Below are 15,507 nucleotides of genomic sequence, written 5' to 3' on the forward strand. Positions count from 1 at the left end.
CCAAGTTAAGTTCAAAACTACACGAAACGTGAAAAACTTGTCTATGCATAGAATTGAGCATTCCTAAGGCCTCAAATTGGACCGTTATCTTGGAAGTCTTAACTTGCTAGTTTAGCTTTTGGACAACGTTTCGTTAGGTAAAGAAGCCAATAGACCAAGTTAAGTTCAAAATTGCACGAAACGTGAAAAACTTGTCTATGCATAGAATTGAGCATTCCCAAGGCATCAAATTGCACCGTTATACTCTATTTAGTGTTTTTAGAAGTCTTAACTCGCTAGCTTAGCTTTTGGACAACGTTTCGTTAGGTAAAGAAGCCAATAGACCAAGTTAAGTTCAAAATTGCACGAAACATGAAAAACTTGTCTATGCATAGAATTGAGCATTCCTAAGGTTTCAAATTGGACCGTTATCATCTATTTAGTGTTCTTCGAAGTCTTAACTTGCTAGTTTAGGTTTTGGACAACGTTTCATTAGGTAAGGAAGCCAATAGACCAAGTTAAGTTCAAAATTGCACGAAACGTGAAAAACTTGTCTATGCATAGAATTGAGCATTCCTAAGGTATCAAATTGGACCATTATCATCTATTTAGTGTTCTTCGAAATCCTAACTTGCTAGTTTAGCTTTTGGACAGCGTTTCGTTAAGTAAAGAAGCCAATAGACCAAGTTAAGTTCAAAATTGCACGAAACGTGAAAAACTTGTCTATGCATAGAATTGAGCATTCCTAAGGACACAAATTGGACCGTTATACTCTATTTAGTGTTCTTAGAAGTCTTTGTTGGATCGGATGGCACCACAAGAGGGGGGTGAATTGTGGTCTTAATCAAATTTAGACTAAGTCACCTCTTTTTCTGTTTCAATTGAGTTTCACCCTAAGCGGAAGCAATTTAAATAAGTTGAATATAAATATAGGCAAAGATAATCACATAAAGCAAACTTAACAACAATAATCAAGTCAAATGATCAAAAATGAATATCACACACCAAAACAGGTTGTAATGAAGCACACAATCAGATTCAACAAATGTATGCACAAGCTTGATTCTAGCACCCTAGATGTCCAATTTCAAGTATGCAATGCAAGTATGATATGCTAAAATGAAATTGCTGTAAATTAAAGAGGGCAAAGAGATTTATAGTGGTTCGGCTTAACCCAAGCCTACTCCACTCCCCAAGTCACCCTTGGGAATTTGAAACACTCCACTATGGCTTGTTCAACCGAGTCAAGCGAAACTAATACAACCAGTGTTTTGAAGCCAAACACCAAAACTTTACAATCAGTGTGGTTTCTAGCTCTCCACACAAACTCTTATCAACAATACACCTCGGTCTGACCGAGAACACAAATCAACAAGTTGAACTCTCAAATAGGCTCTTTATGGCAGCCGGGTAGAGAAGTAGTTTAAGCTCAAGGTATGGCTGTTTAAGTAGCTAGATATGGAAGTGTTTAGGCTCAAATGAGGCTCTTAGGTAGCTGGATATGGTATGGTGAAAATCTGGACAGCTTTGTAGTATTTTAGTTGCTAGGGTTTGTGGACCTTGAATATGTAGCAACTAGCTTGAATCAAGTGATGAAGGCTCAAATGTATGAAATGAAAGTTTCAGAGTGGCCTTATATGTTCTGGAAATCAGATTGTTCAAGCAAGAAAATGTCTCTTGAGGAAATGATAAGAATCAGGTAAGAAAGGCTCAAGAGTAACAATAAAGCTTTGCTTGGCTAGAGTATATGATCTCTCTTCAAAATCAGTATGTAATCAAGGAATGAATGAGTGAAAGAATGAAAGCTTAGAGGATGAAGAACACTTGAGAGAGAAAGAGTAATTTTCGGCCAAGTCTATGCACCATAGACAAAGAGTTAATTTTTGTAGAAATTGTGGAGTGTAAGCTCATGAAATGAGGGCCATTAGATTAGATATGAAAAATATGGACCCTTGGATCAATATAGCTGTTAGAAGGCTTAGAGAAGTGTGAAAATGATTACAACAAGTCTCTCTTTGCTGGGAGGAATAATGGCCATTAGATGAGGAAGGTTTAAAGATAGCCATTGGATAAAAAGGTGTAGTGGAAAGGTTTAATCTTGAACCAATGGATCAAAAAGATATTTTGGAGGGAAGGAATGTGGACCATTGGATGAGGAAAACCTTTGAAATAAATCACCTTCCTTTGTCTCTTTCCAAAGTGCTTTTCCAGCAAACTATATCTCTTTTGTAGCAAAAGAGGTCTTGAAAATGTGAGGCATTTATTGCATGTCTCTTCTTGCTTTTTGGCTTTAAATCTCTATTGTTGACTTGTAGCTCTTATTGGCTCCACTAATCCATTTCATGTATCCAATTCATATGCCATGTCATCACGTCCATGTCATCTGCCACGTCAGTCTGTTGACTTTGACTCTGACCAGAAAGTTAACTTTACTTCAATTGGCTCCATTTAAGCTCCAATATATTCTGACTATGATTGACCACGAAAATGACTTTCTTAATCATGTTTGACCATGATTAAGTCTTCATTTCTGTTCGGTTAAGGTCACCATGTTGATACTTGATCAACTTGATCATCCTACACACAATTAAACTCAAGACATGCTATGTAAGCCTTGTTAGGGCTTCTTGCAATGTTAGTCCATGTTAGTTCAATAAATCAAATTCCCATGCAGTTTGGGTAGGACTTATAGGTCTAAGATTTCTCATGTACATTATGGATCAAAGTTCAATCAATCATGCTTTTGTAATCACTCAAACATATATATTCAACATTCTCCCCCTTTTGATGATTACAAAATAACCTATGTAACTTTGAACTATTTTCTTTAATTTTCATGAGAAACTCTCCCCCTCACAACATGCTTCATTCAAATTAACTCCCCCTAAACGTGTGCATAAAATCAAGACAAGGAAAGTGCAATTCAGACAAATAAAACATCAATAGGCAAGGTATATCACAATTACATTCAAGTTCCTCCCCCTAAACCTATGCATACAAACTTTTGAATTCAAAGTTGCATTCAATATTTTCTCCCCCTTTATTTTGTAAATGCATCCAAAAGGGTGTTCAATATAAGCAATGCATAAACATTCATACACATATCAAGGACTCATTCTCATGCCTAGATTACCTCTTAAAAATTCAAATATCTCTTGGTTTAGAGGTTTGGTTAGTATGTCCGCAAGTTGGTTCATTGTGTCCACATACTCTAATTTAATTGTCCCTTGAGTCACATGATCTCTAATAAAATTATGCCTAATTTCAATATGTTTAGCCTTTGAATGATGCACTGGATTTTTAGAAAGGCTAATGGCACTAGTATTATCACAATATATAGGAATATCTTTCAATTTAAGTCCAAAGTCATATAGTTGTTGTCTAATCCATAAGAGTTGAGCACAACAACTCCCTATAGCCATATATTTGGCTTCGGTGGTAGATAGGGCAACATAAGGTTGTTTCTTGGAGAACCAAGAGATAAGCATACTCCCTAGGAATTGGCATGTACCCGAAGTACTCTTCCTATTTATCTTACATCCAGCAAAGTCGGCATCACTATATGCATGTAAATCAAACAATGAATTTTTGTCATACCATAAGCCAAGAGTTGATGTATGCCTATGATACCTAAATATTCTCTTAACCGCTAGGAAATGAGAATGCATAGGCTGACTTTGAAATCTAGCACACATGCATACACTAAACATAATGTCGGGTCTACTAGAGGTCAAATACAAAATTGAACCAATCATGGACCTATACATTTTAGAATCATAAGGTTGTCCATTTTCATCTTTGTCAAGCTTAGTAGACATACTCATGGGAGTAGGAGAAGGATTCAAGGAATCAAAACCAAACTTTTTAAGCATATCATGAATATATTTAGTTTGACTAATATGTATACCTTTCCTAGTTTGTTTAACTTGCAGCCCTAAAAAGAATGTAAGTTCACCCATCATAGACATCTCAAATTCATTTTTCATGCAAGACTCAAACTCTTTGCACATAGCCTCATTAGTAGCACCAAATATAATGTCATCTACATATATTTGAACAATAAGCATGTCATGACCTTTTTCCTTTAAGAACAAAGTGCTATCAATTCTTCCTCTTTTAAAACCATTTTGAATTAAGAATGAGGAAAGTCTATCATACCATGCCCTAGGTGCTTATTTCAAACCATACAAGGCTTTTGTCAATTTATAAACATGGTTTGGAAAGTTAGGATCTTCAAATCCGGGTGGTTGCTTTACATGCACATTCTCATTGATAAAACCATTCAAAAATGCACTTTTGACATCCATTTGATAAAGTTTAAAACCTTTGAAACATGCAAATGCCATAAGCAACCTAATAGCTTCCAACCTAGCTACGGGTGCAAAAGTTTCTTCATAGTCAATCCCTTCCTCTTGGTTGTACCCTTGTGCAACCAACCTAGCCTTGTTTCTAACAACTTCACCATTTTCATTCATTTTGTTCTTAAATACCCATTTAGTTCCAATTATGGTTTGGTCTTTAGGTCTTGGAACTAGATTCCAAACTTCATTCCTAGAAAATTGATTCAACTCATCTTGCATAGCAATAATCCATTTAGCATCAAGCAAAGCATCATCAATATTCCTAGGTTCTACTTGAGAAATCAAGGCACACGAACCATTCACATCAACAATCAAAGCATTATCCATCAAATTTTCAGCCACATTATCATTCACATTATCTACCTCATGCATATCACCAACATTAGAAGTTAAGTGAGATCTACGAGTTCTTACCCCTTGGTACAAATCACCAATAATGAGCTGTTTGGGGTGCTTATGCTTGTCTCTCACTTGCAGCCACGATGTAGGAGCTAGTTCACTTTGATTTTCATTTATCGAGCTCACGGGCTCAACTTGGTTTTCATCCAAGCTTGCTGGTTGCACACCACCAGCCATTGGTTCTTCTCCATTTATAGTTTTCACATGCTCTTTTGCTCCTTCTTTGCTTGATTTATCAATCTTAGGTGTAGGAGAGTCATCCTCATCATCATTTATGCTAAACTTCTCCAAACCTATCTCAATATTATCATGCTCAAGCAAGGGGTCAAATGCAAGAGTTTCAATAAATTTAACATGAATGGACTCTTCTATTTTTCTAGATTTTGGATTATATACTCTATAAGCCTTAGAAGTCAAAGAATATCCAACAAACACACAAGGAGTAGATTTTGCATCAAATTTATCTAAATCATCCTTAGTGTTCAAAACATAACACTTGCATCCAAATACCCTAAAGTAGTCAACTCTAGGTTTTCTACCATTCAAAATCTCATAAGGTGTCTTATTGATTTTCTTTCTAATAGACAACCTATTCACAATATAGCATGCACAATTAATGGCCTCAGCCCATAAGAACTTAGGCAAATCATGTTCAACAAGCATGGTTCTAGCAATTTCTTGTAAGGTTCTATTTTTCCTTTCTACTACCCCATTTTGTTGGGGTGTCCTAGGTGAAGAGAAATCATGTCTAATGCCATATTCATCACATAGATCAATGAATGCATGATTATCAAATTCTCCTCCATGATCACTCCTAATCTTGCTAATGCTCATGGTCTTTTCATTTTGAAGCCTTTTGATAAGTTTTGAAAACTCATGAATGGTCTCATGCTTATGTGCAAGGAAAATCACCCAAGTATATCTAGAATAGTCATCAACAATCACAAATGCATATGATCTACCACCTAGACTCTTAACTCTACTTGGATCAAACAAATCAAGATGCAAAAGCTCTAAAACTCTGGTAGATGAAATCTGGGATTTTGATTTAAAAGACTCCCTAGCATGCTTTCCTTTAATGCAAGGCTCACATACATCATACACATCAAAGTTCAAAGATGGAATGCCTCTAACTAGGTTCTTTTTAACTAATTTTTCAATTGTAGAGATTCCTACATGTCCTAATCTTCTATGCCAAATATTCACATCACAAATGCTAGAAATCAAGCACTTCACTTTGCAATCATTCAAATCATTTAAATCAAGAGTGTACATATCACCATCTCTACGACCTATAAGTAAGCAGTCATTCATGGCATTTCTTATTTCACACTTAGAATCATCAAAGCAAATAATCAACCCACAATCAGCCAAATGAGAAATGCTCAGAAGATTAAAAGATAAACCATCAACTAGTGAAACATTAGAGATAGAGATAGAAGATACATCACCTATGGATCCTTGACCAAGGATCCTACCCTTCTTGTTGTCCTCGAAGGTAACATGTCCTCCTTTGGAAGATTTCTTGAAAGCAAAGAATAGATTTGGATTGCCAGTCATATGTCTTGAACAACCACTGTCCAAATACCACTTTGAAGCTCTAGAAGATTTGACTTTCAAACACACCTACACAAGTTCAACTCACTTTAGGTACCCAATTTCTTTTGGGTCCTAGGAGGTTAGCACCAGCAACTTTAGTTCCCTTAGGAACCCACATTTGCACAACTCTCTTGCCAAACACATATTGAAACTTTGGATGAATCTTGGCATTCAAGTCATGCATGTATGCATTATGTGAAGTATGAAATGAAGTTCTAGCATACATATGACCTTGTGGTACCCTAGGTCTCCTATAATAAGCCACAGATTGCCCTTGTTTCTTAGGGAATCTTAAGGGTCTCATATGACCAGATTTACTTCCATTCTTCCAAGGCTCAAATAACACATTCCCAATAGGAATTGCTTTACGCCCTACGAGCTGGAGATATGTAGCATGCTCATGATGTGATTTTGAAGTACTAGCATGCATATCATTCAAATGATTATAGTTAGGAGGAGAAAAATTTAGTTTCATAGGTAAGCACTTATCCTCCTTATCATTCAAATAATCCAAGTAACCATGTGATACAAAAGTTGTAGAAATATCATGCAAATCACATTTTTTCAACTTCACATCGTCATTAATGTAGCCTAGACCAGATTTGTCAAGAGATTGTCTAAGGCACGAAAGAAGTGAATCAAGTCTAGATGATCCCATACTAAACTTAGAGAAAGATTTCTCTAGTTCCTCATATCTCATTTTTAATGTGTCCAACTCATCTTGAACACTAGAATCAACATGGGACTCTTGGTTCTCATTAGGCAAAATAGCAATTAATTTCAAATCATCATACTCTTCTTGCAAGGTACCAAGTCTAAGTTGCAAATCTTCAATCAAAGGCTCATGATTACATTTAGACATGTCATTAGCACACATGGCAGCAAGCATATCACATTTTTCATCATATTTAGCATTAAGTTCATCAATGGTCTTTTCATGCTTTTCTACCATTTCTACCAAGCAAGCATTTTCATTCTTTAGATGCTTCTTTTCCTTATGCAATTTTCTGTTTTTAGCATTCATGTCATCAAGTAAGGAAATCAAGTCATCAAAAGATAAATCATCATCATTATCATGGTCTAAAGAAGTTACCTCCTCATCCGAATTGGATGAGTTCCCTTTTGCCATGAAACATGCTTTTGAAGCCTCTTTATGTTCATCATCACTTGAAATGCAATCTGAATCCCAGTCACTCCATGCGGCTTTGAAAGCTCTCTTTGATTGGTACTTGCTCTTTTCTTTCCTCTTTGGACACTCATTCTTCATGTGTCCCTTTTTGCCACACTCAAAACACTTCAAATCTTTGCTTTGCTCCTCATGAGTGCTCTTGGAAGTATTTTGATCTACATGACCAGATTTGAAATTGTCTCTTTTGGAATGGTTGAATGGTGCTCCACCTTTCTTCTTCTTATTTATCAAGTACCTCTTGAATCTTCTTGTCATTAAAGCAATTTCCTCATCACTCAAGTCATCTCCACTATCACCCTTGGAGGCAAAAGCTAGACTCTTCTTTTTGGTGTCCTCCTTTTGGGCTTCTCTTGCCGTCATGTTTGTTTTATACACCATCAAGGAACCGACCAACTCATCCAACTTCAAGATTTTGAGGTCTTTAGCTTCTTGGATGGCTGTGACTTTGGCATCCCATGCTTCTGGAAGATTTCTCAAGTATTTTTGCACCTTTTCTTGATTGGAGAAAGTCTTTCCTAAAGATTCAAGAGAATTCAAAATTTGATTTAGTCTTATATCCATTTCGGCAATGGATTCATTAGGATGCATGGTAAACAGTTCATATGAATGCATGAGCATGTTAATCCTTGACTCCTTTACTTGATTAGTGCCCTCATGCTTCATCTCTAACCTAGTCCACATGTCTTTAGCCGAAATGCATGTAGAAATATGTTTAGCGTCAACTTGATTTAATGCATTAAACAAGATGGACATAGCTTTAGCATTTAAAGACATCTTCTTCTTATCATGTTCATCCCATTTATCCCTAGGTTTTGAAATCTCTTTTTCGACATCACCGATCTTGGTAGTGATGGTAGGCTCATAAGGTCCATCCTCTATGACATACCACAAATCAATATTAAGAGACATGAAATAAAGTTTTATTCTCATCTTCCAATGGTCATAGTCTTCTCCATTAAAGAATGGAGGTCTACCACTAGATTGACCCTCTAACACATAATCATGTCTACCACTAGTAGATGCCATCATATAAATCACTAATAATGCACAAGACAATTACTTCTATATGCAAGGGAACACAAGCTCCGATACCACTTGTTGGATCGGATGGCACCACAAGATGGGGGTGAATTGTGGTCTTAATCAAATTTAGACTAAGTCACCTCTTTTTCTGTTTCAATTGAGTTTCACCCTAAGCGGAAGCAATTTAAATAAGTTGAATATAAATGTAGGCAAAGATAATCACATAAAGCAAACTTAACAACAATAATCAAGTCAAATGATCAAAAATGAATATCACACACCAAAAACAGGTTGTAATGAAGCACACAATCAGATTCAACAAATGTATGCACAAGCTTAATTCTATCACCCTAAATGTCCAATTTCAAGTATGCAATGCAAGTATGATATGCTAAAATGAAATTGTTGTAAATTAAAGAGGGCAAAGAGATTTATAGTGGTTCGGCTTAACTCAAGCCTACTCCACTCCCCAAGTCACCCTTGGGAATTTGAAACACTCCACTATGGCTTGTTCAACCGAGTCAAGCGGAACTCATACAACCAGTGTTTTGAAGCCAAACACCAAAACTTTACAATCAGTGTGGTTTCTAGCTCTCCACACAAACTCTTATCAACAATACACCTCGGTCTCACCGAGAACACAAATCAACAAGTTGAACTCTCAAATAGGCTCTTTATGGCAGCCGGGTAGAGAAGTAGTTTAAGCTCAAGGTATGGCTGTTTAAGTAGCTAGATATGGAAGTGTTTAGGCTCAAATGAGGCTCTTAGGTAGCTGGATATGGTATGGTGAAAATCTGGACAGCTTTGTAGTATTTTAGTTGCTAGGGTTTGTGGACCTTGAATATGTAGCAACTAGCTTGAATCAAGTGATGAAGGCTCAAATGTATGAAATGAAAGTTTCAGAGTGGCCTTATATGTTCTGGAAATCAGATTGTTCAAGCAAGAAAATGTCTCTTGAGGAAATGATAAGAATCAGGTAAGAAAGGCTCAAGAGTAACAATAAAGCTTTGCTTGGCTAGAGTATATGATCTCTCTTCAAAATCAGTATGTAATCAAGGAATGAATGAGTGAAAGAATGAAAACTTAGAGGATGAAGAACACTCGAGAGAGAAAGAGTAATTTTCGGCCAAGTCTATGCACCATAGACAAAGAGTTAATTTTTGTCGAAATTGTGGAGTGTAAGCTCATGAAATGAGGGCCATTGGATTAGATATGAAAAATATGGACCCTTGGATCAATATAGCTGTTAGAAGGCTTAGAGAAGTGTGAAAATGATTACAACAAGTCTCTCTTTGCTGGGAGGAATAATGGCCATTAGATGAGGAAGGTTTAAAGATAGCCATTGGATAAAAAGGTGTAGTGGAAAGGTTTAATCTTGAACCAATGGATCAAAAAGATATTTTGGAGGGAAGGAATGTGGACCATTGGATGAGGAAAACCTTTGAAATAAATCACCTTCCTTTGTCTCTTTCCAAAGTGCTTTTCCAGCAAACTATATCTCTTTTGTAGCAAAAGAGGTCTTGAAAATGTGAGGCATTTATTGCATGTCTCTTCTTGCTTTTTGGCTTTAAATCTCTATTGTTGACTTGTAGCTCTTATTGGCTCCACTAATCCATTTCATGTATCCACTTCATATGCCATGTCATCACGTCCATGTAATCTGCCACGTCAGTCTATTGACTTTGACTCTGACCAGAAAGTTAACTTTACTTCAATTGGCTCCATTTAAGCTCCAATATATTCTGACTATGATTGACCACGAAAATGACTTTCTTAATCATGTTTGACCATGATTAAGTCTTCATTACAGTTCGGTTAAGGTCACCATGTTGATACTTGATCAACTTGATCATCCTACACACAATTAAACTCAAGACATGCTATGTAAGCCTTGTTAGGGCTTCTTGCAATGTTAGTCCATGTTAGTTCAATAAATCAAATTCCCATGCAGTTTGGGTAGGACATATAGGTCTAAGATTTCTCAAGTACATTATGAATCAAAGTTCAATCAATCATGCTTTTGTAATCACTCAAACATATATATTCAACAGTCTTAACTTGCTAGTTTAGCTTTTGGACAACGTTTCGTTAGGTAAAGAAGCCAATAGACCAAGTTAAGTTCAAAATTGTACGAAACGTGAAAAACTTGTCTATGCATAGAATTGAGCATTCCTAAGGCATGAAATTGCACCGTTACACTCTATTTAGTGTTCTTAGAAGTATTAACTTGCTAGTTTAGCTTTTGGACAACGGTTCGTTAGGTAAAGAAGCCAATAGACCAAGTTAAGTTCAAAATTGCACGAAACGTGAAACACTTGTCTATGCATAGAATTGAGCATTCCTAAGGCCTCAAATTGGACCGTTATCATCTATTTAGTGTTCTTCGAAGTCTTAACTTGCTATTTTAGCTTTCGGACATCGTTTCATTAGGTAAAGAAGCCAATAGACCAAGTTAAGTTCAAAATTGCACGAAACGTGAAAAACTTGTCTATGCATAGAATTGAACATTCCTAAGGCCTCAAATTGGACCGTTATACTCTATTTAGTGTTCTTGGAAGTCTTAACTTGCTAGTTTAGCTTTTGGACAACGTTCCGTTAGGTAAAGAAGCCAATAGACCAAGTTAAGTTCAAAATTGCACGAAACGTGAAAAACTTGTCTATGCATAGAATTGAGCATTCCCAAGGCATCAAATTGCACCGTTATACTCTATTTAGCGTTTTTAGAAGTCTTAACTCGCTAGCTTAGCTTTTGGACAACGTTTCATTAGGTAAAGAAGCCAAGAGACCAAGTTAAGTTCAAAATTGCACGAAACGTGAAAAACTTGTCTATGCATAGAATTGAGCATTCCTAAGGTATCAAATTGGACTGTTATCATCTATTTAGTGTTCTTCGAAGTCCTAACTTGCTAGTTTATCTTTTGGACAATGTTTCGTTAGGTAAAGAAGCCAATAGACTGAGTTAAGTTTAAAATTGCACGAAACGTGAAAAACTTGTCTATGCATAGAATTGAGCATTCCTAAGGCCTCAAATTGGACCGTTATACTCTATTTAGTGTTCTTAGAAGTCTTAAATTTCTATTTTAGCTTTTGGACAACGTTTCGTTAGGTAAAGAAGCCAATAGACCAAGTTAAGTTCAAAATTGCACGAAACGTGAAAAACTTGTCTATGCATAGAATTTAGCATTCCTAAGGCCTCAAATTGGACCGTTATCATCTATTTAGTGTTCTTTGAAGTCTTAACTTGCTAGTTTAGCTTTTGGACAACGTTTCGTTAGGTAAAGAAGCCAATAGACCAAGTTAAGTTCAAAATTGCACGAAACGTGAAAAACTTGTCTATGCAAAGAATTGAGCATTGCTAAGGCCTCAAATTGGACCGTTATCATCTATTTAGTGTTCTTCGAAGTCTTAACTTGCCATTTTAGCTTTTAGACAACGTTTCGTTAGGTAAAGAAGCCAATAGACCAAGTTAAGTTCAAAATTGCACGAAAGATGAAAAACTTGTCTATGCATAGAATTGAGCATTCCTAAGGCATGAAATTGCACCGTTATACTCTATTTAGCGTTCTTAGAAGTCTTAACTCGCTAGCTTAGCTTTTGGACAACGTTTCATTAGGTAAAGAAGCCAATAGACCAAGTTAAGTTCAAAATTGCACGAAATGTGAAAAACTTGTCTATGCATAGAATTGAGCATTCCTAAGGTATCAAATTGGACCGTTATCATCTATTAAGTGTTCTTGGAAGTCCTAACTTGCTAGTTTAGCTTTTGGACAATGTTTCGTTAAGTAAAGAAGCCAATAGACCAAATTAAGTTCAAAATTGCACCAAACTTGAAAAACTTGTCTATGCATAGAATTGAGCATTCCTAAGGCCTCAAATTGGACCGTTATACTCTATTTAGTGTTCTCAGAAGTCTTAACTTGCTAGTTTAGCTTTTGGACAACGTTTCGTTAGGTAAAGAAGCCAATAGACCAAGTTAAGTTCAAAATTGTATGAAACGTGAAAAACTTGTCTATGCATAGAATTGAGCATTCCTGAGGCATTAAATTGCACCGTTATACTCTATTTAGTGTTCTTAGAAGTCTTAACTTGCTAGCTTAGCTTTTGGACAACATTTCGTTAGGTAAAGAAGCCAATAGACCAAGTTAAGTTCAAAATTGCACGAAACGTGAAAAACTTGTCTATGCATAGAATTGAGCATTCCTAAGGCATCAAATTGAACCGTTATACTCTATTTAGTGTTCTTAGAAGTCTTAACTTGCTAGCTTAGCTTTTGGACAACGTTTCGTTAGGTAAAGAAGCCAATAGACCAAGTTAAGTTCAAAATTGCACGAAACGTGAAAAACTTGTCTATGCATAGAATTGAGCATTCCTAGGGCATCAAATTGCACCGTTACACTCTATTTAGTGTTCTTAGAAGTCTTAACTTGCTAGTTTAGCTTTTGGACAATATTTCGTTAGGTAAAGAAGCCAATAGACCAAGTTATGTTCAAAATTGCACGAAACGTGAAACACTTGTCTATGCATAGAATTGAGCATTCCTAAGGCCTCAAATTGGACCGTTATCATCTATTTAGTGTTCTTCGAAGTCTTAACTTGCTATTTTAGCTTTCGGACATCGTTTCGTTAGGTAAAGAAGCCAATAGACCAAGTTAAGTTCAAAATTACACGAAACGTGAAAAACTTGTCTATGCATAGAATTGAGCATTTCTAAGGCCTCAAATTGGACCGTTATACTCTATTTAGTGTTCTTGGAAGTCTTAACTTGCTAGTTTAGCTTTTGGACAACGTTTCGTTAGGTAAAGAAGCCAATAGACCAAGTTAAGTTCAAAATTACACGAAACGTGAAAAACTTGTCTATGCATAGAATTGAGCATTCCTAAGGCATCAAATTGCACCGTTATACTCTATTTAGTGTTCTTAGAAGTCTTAACTTGCAAGCATACCTTTTGGACAACGTTTCGTTAAGTAAAGAAGCCAATAGACCAAGTTAAGTTCAAAATTGCACGAAACTTGAAAAACTTGTCTATGCATAGAATTGAGCATTCCTAAGGCATCAAATTGCACCGTTACACTCTATTTAGTGTTCTTGGAAGTCTTAACTTGCTAGTTTAGCTTTTTGACAATGTTTCGTTAGGTAAAGAAGCCAATAGACCAAGTGAAGTTCAAAATTGCACGAAACGTGAAACACTTGTCTATGCATGGAATTGAGCATTCCTAAGGCCTCAAATTGGACCGTTATCATCTTTTTAGTGTTCTTCAAAGTCTTAACTTGCTATTTTAGCTTTCGGACATCGTTTCGTTAGGTAAAGAAGCCAATAGACCAAGTTAAGTTCAAAATTACACGAAACGTGAAAAACTTGTCTATGCCTAGAATTGAGCATTCCTAAGGCCTCAAATTGGACCGTTATACTCTATTTAGTGTTCTTGGAAGTCTTAACTTGCTAGCTTAGCTTTTGGACAACATTTCGTTAGGTAAAGAAGCCAATAGACCAAGTTAAGTTCAAAATTGCACGAAACGTGAAAAACTTGTCTATGCATAGAATTGAGCATTCCTAAGGCATCAAATTGAACCGTTATACTCTATTTAGTGTTCTTAGAAGTCTTAACTTGCTAGCTTAGCTTTTGGACAACGTTTCGTTAGGTAAAGAAGCCAATAGACCAAGTTAAGTTCAAAATTGCACGAAACGTGAAAAACTTGTCTATGCATAGAATTGAGCATTCCTAGGGCATCAAATTGCACCGTTACACTCTATTTAGTGTTCTTAGAAGTCTTAACTTGCTAGTTTAGCTTTTGGACAATATTTCGTTAGGTAAAGAAGCCAATAGACCAAGTTATGTTCAAAATTGCACGAAACGTGAAACACTTGTCTATGCATAGAATTGAGCATTCCTAAGGCCTCAAATTGGACCGTTATCATCTATTTAGTGTTCTTCGAAGTCTTAACTTGCTATTTTAGCTTTCGGACATCGTTTCGTTAGGTAAAGAAGCCAATAGACCAAGTTAAGTTCAAAATTACACGAAACGTGAAAAACTTGTCTATGCATAGAATTGAGCATTTCTAAGGCCTCAAATTGGACCGTTATACTCTATTTAGTGTTCTTGGAAGTCTTAACTTGCTAGTTTAGCTTTTGGACAACGTTTCGTTAGGTAAAGAAGCCAATAGACCAAGTTAAGTTCAAAATTACACGAAACGTGAAAAACTTGTCTATGCATAGAATTGAGCATTCCTAAGGCATCAAATTGCACCGTTATACTCTATTTAGTGTTCTTAGAAGTCTTAACTTGCAAGCATACCTTTTGGACAACGTTTCGTTAAGTAAAGAAGCCAATAGACCAAGTTAAGTTCAAAATTGCACGAAACTTGAAAAACTTGTCTATGCATAGAATTGAGCATTCCTAAGGCATCAAATTGCACCGTTACACTCTATTTAGTGTTCTTGGAAGTCTTAACTTGCTAGTTTAGCTTTTTGACAATGTTTCGTTAGGTAAAGAAGCCAATAGACCAAGTGAAGTTCAAAATTGCACGAAACGTGAAACACTTGTCTATGCATGGAATTGAGCATTCCTAAGGCCTCAAATTGGACCGTTATCATCTTTTTAGTGTTCTTCAAAGTCTTAACTTGCTATTTTAGCTTTCGGACATCGTTTCGTTAGGTAAAGAAGCCAATAGACCAAGTTAAGTTCAAAATTACACGAAACGTGAAAAACTTGTCTATGCCTAGAATTGAGCATTCCTAAGGCCTCAAATTGGACCGTTATACTCTATTTAGTGTTCTTGGAAGTCTTAACTTGCTAGTTTAGCTTTTGGACAATGTTTCGTTAGGTAAAGAAGCCAATAGACCAAGTTAAGTTCAAAATTGCCCGAAACGTGAAAAACTTGTCTATGCATTCTCGCATCGATGAAGAACGTAGCGAAATGCGATACTTGGTGTGAATTGCAGAATCCCGTGAACCAT

At 36.2% G+C, this 15,507-nt stretch overlaps 1 pseudogene; it reads left to right on the forward strand.

Moving 5' to 3' along the window:
- Window positions 1-15,423: 15,423 nt before the first annotated feature.
- Window positions 15,424-15,507, forward strand: part of LOC119983856 — a 148-nt pseudogene continuing 64 nt past the window's right edge.

Source organism: Tripterygium wilfordii, chromosome 2 (genome assembly GCF_013401445.1).
Source record: "Tripterygium wilfordii isolate XIE 37 chromosome 2, ASM1340144v1, whole genome shotgun sequence".
Lineage (NCBI taxonomy): Eukaryota > Viridiplantae > Streptophyta > Magnoliopsida > Celastrales > Celastraceae > Tripterygium > Tripterygium wilfordii.